Source organism: Lygodium microphyllum, chromosome 22 (genome assembly GCF_053477565.2).
Source record: "Lygodium microphyllum isolate KBCC chromosome 22, Lygodium_microphyllum_v1.1.10, whole genome shotgun sequence".
Taxonomy (NCBI): domain Eukaryota; kingdom Viridiplantae; phylum Streptophyta; class Polypodiopsida; order Schizaeales; family Lygodiaceae; genus Lygodium; species Lygodium microphyllum.
The window spans coordinates 69,819,569-69,826,323 of record NC_141156.1 but is presented as its reverse complement, the minus strand read 5'-3'; the positions used below and the strand labels follow the sequence as shown (position 1 = coordinate 69,826,323).

The window sequence follows — 6,755 nt, the reverse complement described above, 5'->3', positions numbered from 1 at the left end:
TTATTCTTCTTCAAATTTGTTTGCGGGGACGCTTCACACTTAAGTGTGTGAGGAATGATGATCCCCAAGTGAGTGCAAAAATAGGCACATAAATGTGCTAAACATGGAACATCTTTTGTAAAGATGGCAGTTTTCTTTTGTACATCTTGTAAAAAATCATTATATGAAGGAATGTAGAATGTGTAGTCCAAAAGAGACATACTATAAAATATTTCTAGGAAATGGAAAGGTCAAACCCTTTTGTCTCATGCTAAAACTGAAAGGTCTTTAGACCTTAGTTCATGTATGAGAATTTGAATTTTATAATGCAAGAAAAGGAAAAGGATGGTTGCAGCCGTGGGATTTGGGGAGGTGGGAGGTTGAGGTAGTTACACCCTCTCTCTTCCTTTATCTTCTCTTGTTACGGTTCATTTCCTCTCTCCCATCTTGGCACAACGCTTGCCTTCTTGTTCTTGCTTTCCTCTCTTGTGCTTCATGCTTATTTTTATGGAGAGTGAGTAAGAGGAAGAGGGTGAGGATGGAAGAATTTCTCTCAATTTCTTGCGTGCCATTCACTTGTGTGTTTTGGAGGCATGATTCTTGGTGAGAAAGAAAGGTTTCTTGCAAGTTTTTATGGCCAGCAATCCATTTGCAGCCTCTACCTAGCCAGTTTGTGGCTCTCTTTGTCCCGTGGCACGGCATTGTTCATTTGGTGCACGGGCTGGGAAAGAGATGGCTATGAAATTTGCAAGAGCTTCAAAGGGTTTGTGGTTAGATTTGGGTCATGGAAAGCTTCATTCTTGGCTGCATCCTCAAGAGGGAGAGAGATGAGTTTTTCTAAAACTAAGAAGAAAAGGGATTTATCAATGAGAAGATGGAGAAGGAGATGGATAAAGATTGGTGTCATACCCATCACAATAACAAATTGTCCATTCGTCTTTGCACAATTGCACGAGCCTCAATGACTCTATCTGGTAGCAGGCCTACCGCCAGTGATACACAAACTATTGTATAATTTGTGAAGCAAGATGAAGAACTACCTCACATACCAGTCAACACACCCTTCTGATATGATAACAACCAGGAACACAATCTCCACACTGGTTTTGTCTTATCCACCATCTCAATTTTTTCTCTCCTCCATGCCATAACAGTGCTCCCATAGCCTTTTACTACTCATATTCAATCATCTCGATCTAGGAGTGCGCCAAAATTGCTTCCTTGAGGCGGATGGTCATGGCATCAAAGATCAACGTGTGTCTTTTATCATCGCGCTCATACTCAAATATATCCCCACCACTTTGACTTCCCCACTGCCTCTCTTTCTCTCATGTTAACTAGCAAGATCAGTCTCATCCTCCTTCACATGCTCGTTTTTTTCTCATAGCAGTTATGGTTTCTCTGATATTATCCATACACATGAAATCCTTTAGCATCGACCAACCAAGAAAATCCTTCAATCGAAAAAAAACCTTAACCAATAAGCTTTTTGATAAATACATTCTTCATAGTGTTTCATATGAATTTTTTCTAATTACCCTCAATTCACTTCTCTCATCAAGATTACCCTTCCCTAAAACATGCAAGACTTTTTTTTGGTTTTAATAAAGTTCACTACACTTTGCTTTTCTAAAACACATTTATAGGGTGGGAGAACTCTACCGTAACATCCTTAGTAAGGGTGTGTACTTTGATTCCATATCTTTTGTGGGTTTCTATTTGTGCTTCATTAGCGGTTATCTTCAATTCTATATTGAGTGTGATGTTGCTCTTTTGTTCAATTTGTTGAAGAGCCCTATTTTTCGCGTTTTGTTTGTGGTTTAATTCGGTGTGCTTGTAAACCTAGGCTCAACGTCCTAGTTTGTGTATTTTTCTTTTGTGTGCTAGTCCCATCCTTATCCATTGGCAACACAAAGATGATGAAGAAAAGAAAATGAAGATTTGTCCAAGCTGATCGTGGTTCTTTTTCAAATTTGTTTGCGGAGACGCTTCACACTTAACCATGGGAGGAATGATGATCCCCAAATCAGTGCAAAAATAGGCACATAGATGTGCTAAACATGGAAACATCTTTTGTAAAAATGGCAGTTTACTTTTGTACCATCTTGTAAAAAATCAGTATATGAAGTAATGTAAAATGTGTAGTCCAAAAGAGACACACTATAAAATATTGCTAGGAAAAGAAAAGGTCAAACCCTTTTGTCTCATGGTAAAAATGAAAGGTATTTAGACCTTAGTCCATGTATGCAAATTTGAATTTTATAATGCAAGAAAAGGAAAAGGGTGGTTGCAATCGTGGGATTTGGGGAGATGGGAGGTTGAGGTGGTTACACCCTCTCTCTTCCTTGATCTTTTCTTGTCACAGTTCATTTCCCTCTCTCCCATTTTGGCACAACACTTGCCTTCTTGTTCTTGCTTTCCTCTCTTGTGTTTCATGCTCATTTTTATGGAGAGTGAGGAAGCGGAAGAGGGTGAGGATGGAAGAATTTCTCTCAATTTCTTGTGTGCCATTCACTTGTGTGTTTTGGAGGCATGGTTCTTGGTGAGGAAGAAAGGTTTCTTGTAGGTTTTTGTGGCCAGCAAGCCATTTGCAGCATCTACTTAACCAATTAGAGGTTCTCTTTGTGCTGTGGCAGGGCGCTGCTCATTTGGTGCACTGGCCAGGAAAGAGCTGGCTATGGAATTTGCAAGATCTTTGAAGGGTTCCCGATCAGGTTTGGGTCATGGAAAGCTTCATTATTGGCTGCATCCTCAAGAAGGAGAGAGATGGGTTTTTCTAAAACTAAGAAGAAAAGGGATTTATCAATGAGAAGATGGAGAAGGAGATTGTTACAGATCGCAATCATACCCATCAGAATAACAAATTGTCCAGCTTCATTCTTGGAAGCATCCTTAAGAAGGAGAGAGATGGGTTTTTCGAAAACTAAGAAGAAAAGGGATTTATCAATGAGAAGATAGAGAAGGACATGGTTACAGATCGCTGTCATACCTGTCACAATAACAAATTGTCCATTCGTCTTTGCATTACCTAATAATCACCATTCAAACATAATAATAATAATACTAATTTTATTTTTATTTTTTTAAAAACAACAACAACTTTTTTAAAAAAAGAAGACAAAAACAAAAACCACAAGAGCAGAAGACAAAGAGAAAAAATAGAAAACACAAAACAAATTACACAAATTAAGACAATTAAAAAAAAACAACAACCATACCTGCTTTCTCATTGTCCCCACGTCTCGTCCTGCCTCGTTCCCTTCTTTCTTCCTCCTCCCCTTCTCCCTTCTTTCTTCCTCCTCCCCTTCTCCCTTCTTCTTCCTCCTCCCCTCCTCCCTGCCACCTCTTCTTCCTCTTCTTCTCCTTCCTCTTCTTTTTTCCTCCTCCCTCCTTCTCCTCCTCCTCCCACCCACTGGTAACCACTAACCTAACCTTAGTTAATAGTTAAACTAACATTAGTTAGGTTAAACTAACCATTAGTTAAGCTAACTAACCCTAGTTAGTTCCCCACTAATCCTAGTTAACTAACCCTAGTTAGTTTTCCACTAACCCTAGTTAATTGACCCTAACCCTAATTAGTCTAAACTAACCCCTAGTTAGTCTAAACTAACCCCTAGTTCCACTAACAAACCCTAATTAGTCTAAACTAACCCCTAGTTAGCCTAACTCACCTCTAGTTAGCCTACCCTCACCCCTAGTTAACTTAACTTACCCCCACTTAATTAACCTTACTGTAGTTAACTTAACTCACCTACAGTTAATTCACCCTAACCCACAGTTAATTAACCTACCCACAGTTAGCCTAACTTCACACTAGTTAGTCTAACCTAACCACAGTTAGCCTCCCTAACCTTAGCTAGATTAACTTACCTTTAGTTAGACCTGTAACCCTAGTTAGACTTACTGAACCTAACCAGACCTAACCAGACTTAGCCTTCCCAACTAGACTAACCTAGTTAACCTGACTAACTAGACTAACATAGTTAACCTGACTAACTAGACTAACCTAATTTACTAGACTTAACTTGACTAACCTAACTAACATCACTAACTTAATTGATTTACTCAACTGAATCAACTTTCTCAAGCTAAGCTCACTTAATTCACTTACTCTACTTAGTTAGCCCCCGTTCCTGCCCTTTCTCTTCCGTTAATTTCCCGCTGTGTACGGGTGTGCTAGCAGGCAATCACGCGTGCGGACGCGCTTGTGACTTGTCCGTGTGGTAGAGTATTGCAATCAGCCGTTCACACGCAGTCATCCTTCGTTATTCACACGCAGTTCGGGTACTGCCTTTTATTTTTCCAATCCGCAAATACATAAAAATACATAAAAATAAATGGAAAACACATAAAAATTCCAAAATTTCATTTAAAATTCAAAAAAATTGCAAAAAATCTAAAAATTTACCAATACTGTTGAAATTATTTGGAATATTTTTAAAGTGGCAATTTAAAAAAAGTACAAAAAACTTAAAATCTGAAAATTACTTCACAATTACATGAAAAATGAGTAAAATTCATTAAAAATTAGTAAAAATTCAAGAATAAATCCAAAAAAATTCCAAAAAATTCCACAAACCCCCTATCCCTTTTGCCACTAATTTCTCAAGTAAAAATTCTTCCATAAAAGGCACAAATATTATTTGAGGCCAAAACCCCCTAATTTTAATACTACACTTCATAAAAAATCATTTTAAATCCTAAAAAAATCAGTTGAAAATCATGGATGAATTAACATACATTGTTGACACTTGCTAGATGGCTGAAAATTCCACTCTTACACTTCATAACATATTCACGTGTCATATATCCTGATTTTATTATTAAAAAAAAACAGAAGAAAACAAAATAACAAAACAAATAAACCAAACCAAACTATATACACAATACAAACACACCTAAAATACAAATTAAAAAAAAACCATCAACAAATAAAACCTAAATTTAAAAAAATAAAAATCACACCTTCAATTTATTGCATACACACCCCTACCAGGTTTTTTTAAAAAGCTTTATTTATTTTGATTATCCTTGAACCATAATTAATTGCTAAAATGAACTATATTCACCCACCTTTTTCATGCGCATTCACACTAAATACACAGTTTCTAATAATAAAAATCAAGTAGCCATTCACTTTGCACGTGTTATGTGCGCTTAAGAGGTACCTTATTTTTTAATAAAAATGAACCAGCCATCACAAAAAAAGCACGCGCTGGCAAAAAAAGCGCTCCACATCACCATTAATTTTTAATTAATGAATTTGCATTTAGAGTCTTAGTCTAGGAATCGTAGTTCGGGTTTCGATAAAGCATCGTTTCACCCTAATAACTTGTAATTAAAATTTTAAGAAGGAATTGTTGTTTTCTTATTAAGGTTTATAACCTAATAAAATGTCACCCATTGTTAATAATTTCTTAAAATGAACCCTTCATTAAAATAATTTCCCCCTCACTGCACTTTTTTTCCCTTTTTAATAAACACAGTTCGTGGGATGGGCGCTGTTGTACTGCTACGCATTCGAGGTGTGGAATCCACCAAAAAGTTGTGTGTGTGAAATTTGTTACTTTGTACATGCTTAGTTGTTGTGTTTGCATTTTTGTTCTGTGTGGGTTGTATAGTGGAGAGGGGGTTGAAGCAAGAGGAACCATTGATTTCTTACAGCTTGAAGCAAGCAGGGCTCTCTCCCTGTGTATGCTCACCAGCACCCTTCAAAGAGTTTTTGGAAACTGTGGTCAATATGAAGTTCGATGAGGAGCCCAGACCTAGTTATACAAAGTTGATTGGTATATTTGATGGAGTTCTGAGTCCAAATCCTGCCATTAGATCATTACTTACTGATGGTGCTGTGAAGGTGTGTAAAGTTGGACAGAAGCGATCCAGATTGAGCTTAGAGTCTGAGGATGATCAACCTCGAAAGAAGGTTCGGTTGGGTATGCCAGCCACATAATGGGTTACAGTGTACAATTTTCACAAAACAATGAAACAACAGTACCACTTCAATGTTTCAGATGCTCGAATTTTTCAATATGTAAAAAAGGGATTTGAAGATGGCTTTTTGATTAGCAATGTTGCTTCCTGTTCAAACCTCTGGGCCCTTATAATGGATGCGGAAACGGGGGGTTTCAGGACAAATATATGAACTTTCACATTTGTTTTTCCACAAGGAGTGGATCATGGATAACTGGGAACAGAAATACTACATCACAGCAGTGGCTGGTACTGACAATGGAAATGCCTTTGTTGTCATGTCCAAAGGGACATCATTTACTCAACAGTCTTACAAAGTGAGGGATTCATTCCCTTTCAAGGGGATTAGCAAAAAGTGGAGGGAAGGATTTCACGTGACATCAATGGCTACTGCTAGAAGTAGGTGGGAAGTCTTGAGGCTGCAAACAAAATTGTTACACATGAGGGCATGATTCATTCAACCTCGTCGGTACAGGTTGAGGAGCAAAGTGCTCAAGGAACTGATATGGTCATTAAAGATATAATAACAAAAGCTTGTGCAATCTCTGCTGAGGATCGTGCCTTAGATGGATCATCAGGAATGATGTTTCCCATACTGGACATGGCGATTCTTTTATTGCAGCTTCAGTTCATGAGAAGCCTGTTGTCAATCAAGAGCCCTCATAGTTCCACACGAATGGTTTGAATATTGTTGGCTTTGTGTCCCCTCCTGTTCATACTCACAATACTGATCCGTTGCCAAATTGTCCAGAGAAAGGAAGATCAACTGAATGAGACTTAAAGCTATTGTCACATTATGAAAGTGA

At 37.8% G+C, this 6,755-nt stretch overlaps 1 pseudogene; it reads left to right on the top strand.

Moving 5' to 3' along the window:
* The first annotated feature begins 5,686 nt into the window (after positions 1-5,686).
* Positions 5,687-6,401, top strand: LOC148017267 (casein kinase 1-like protein HD16 pseudogene; annotated as a pseudogene).
* Positions 6,402-6,755: the final 354 nt, after the last annotated feature.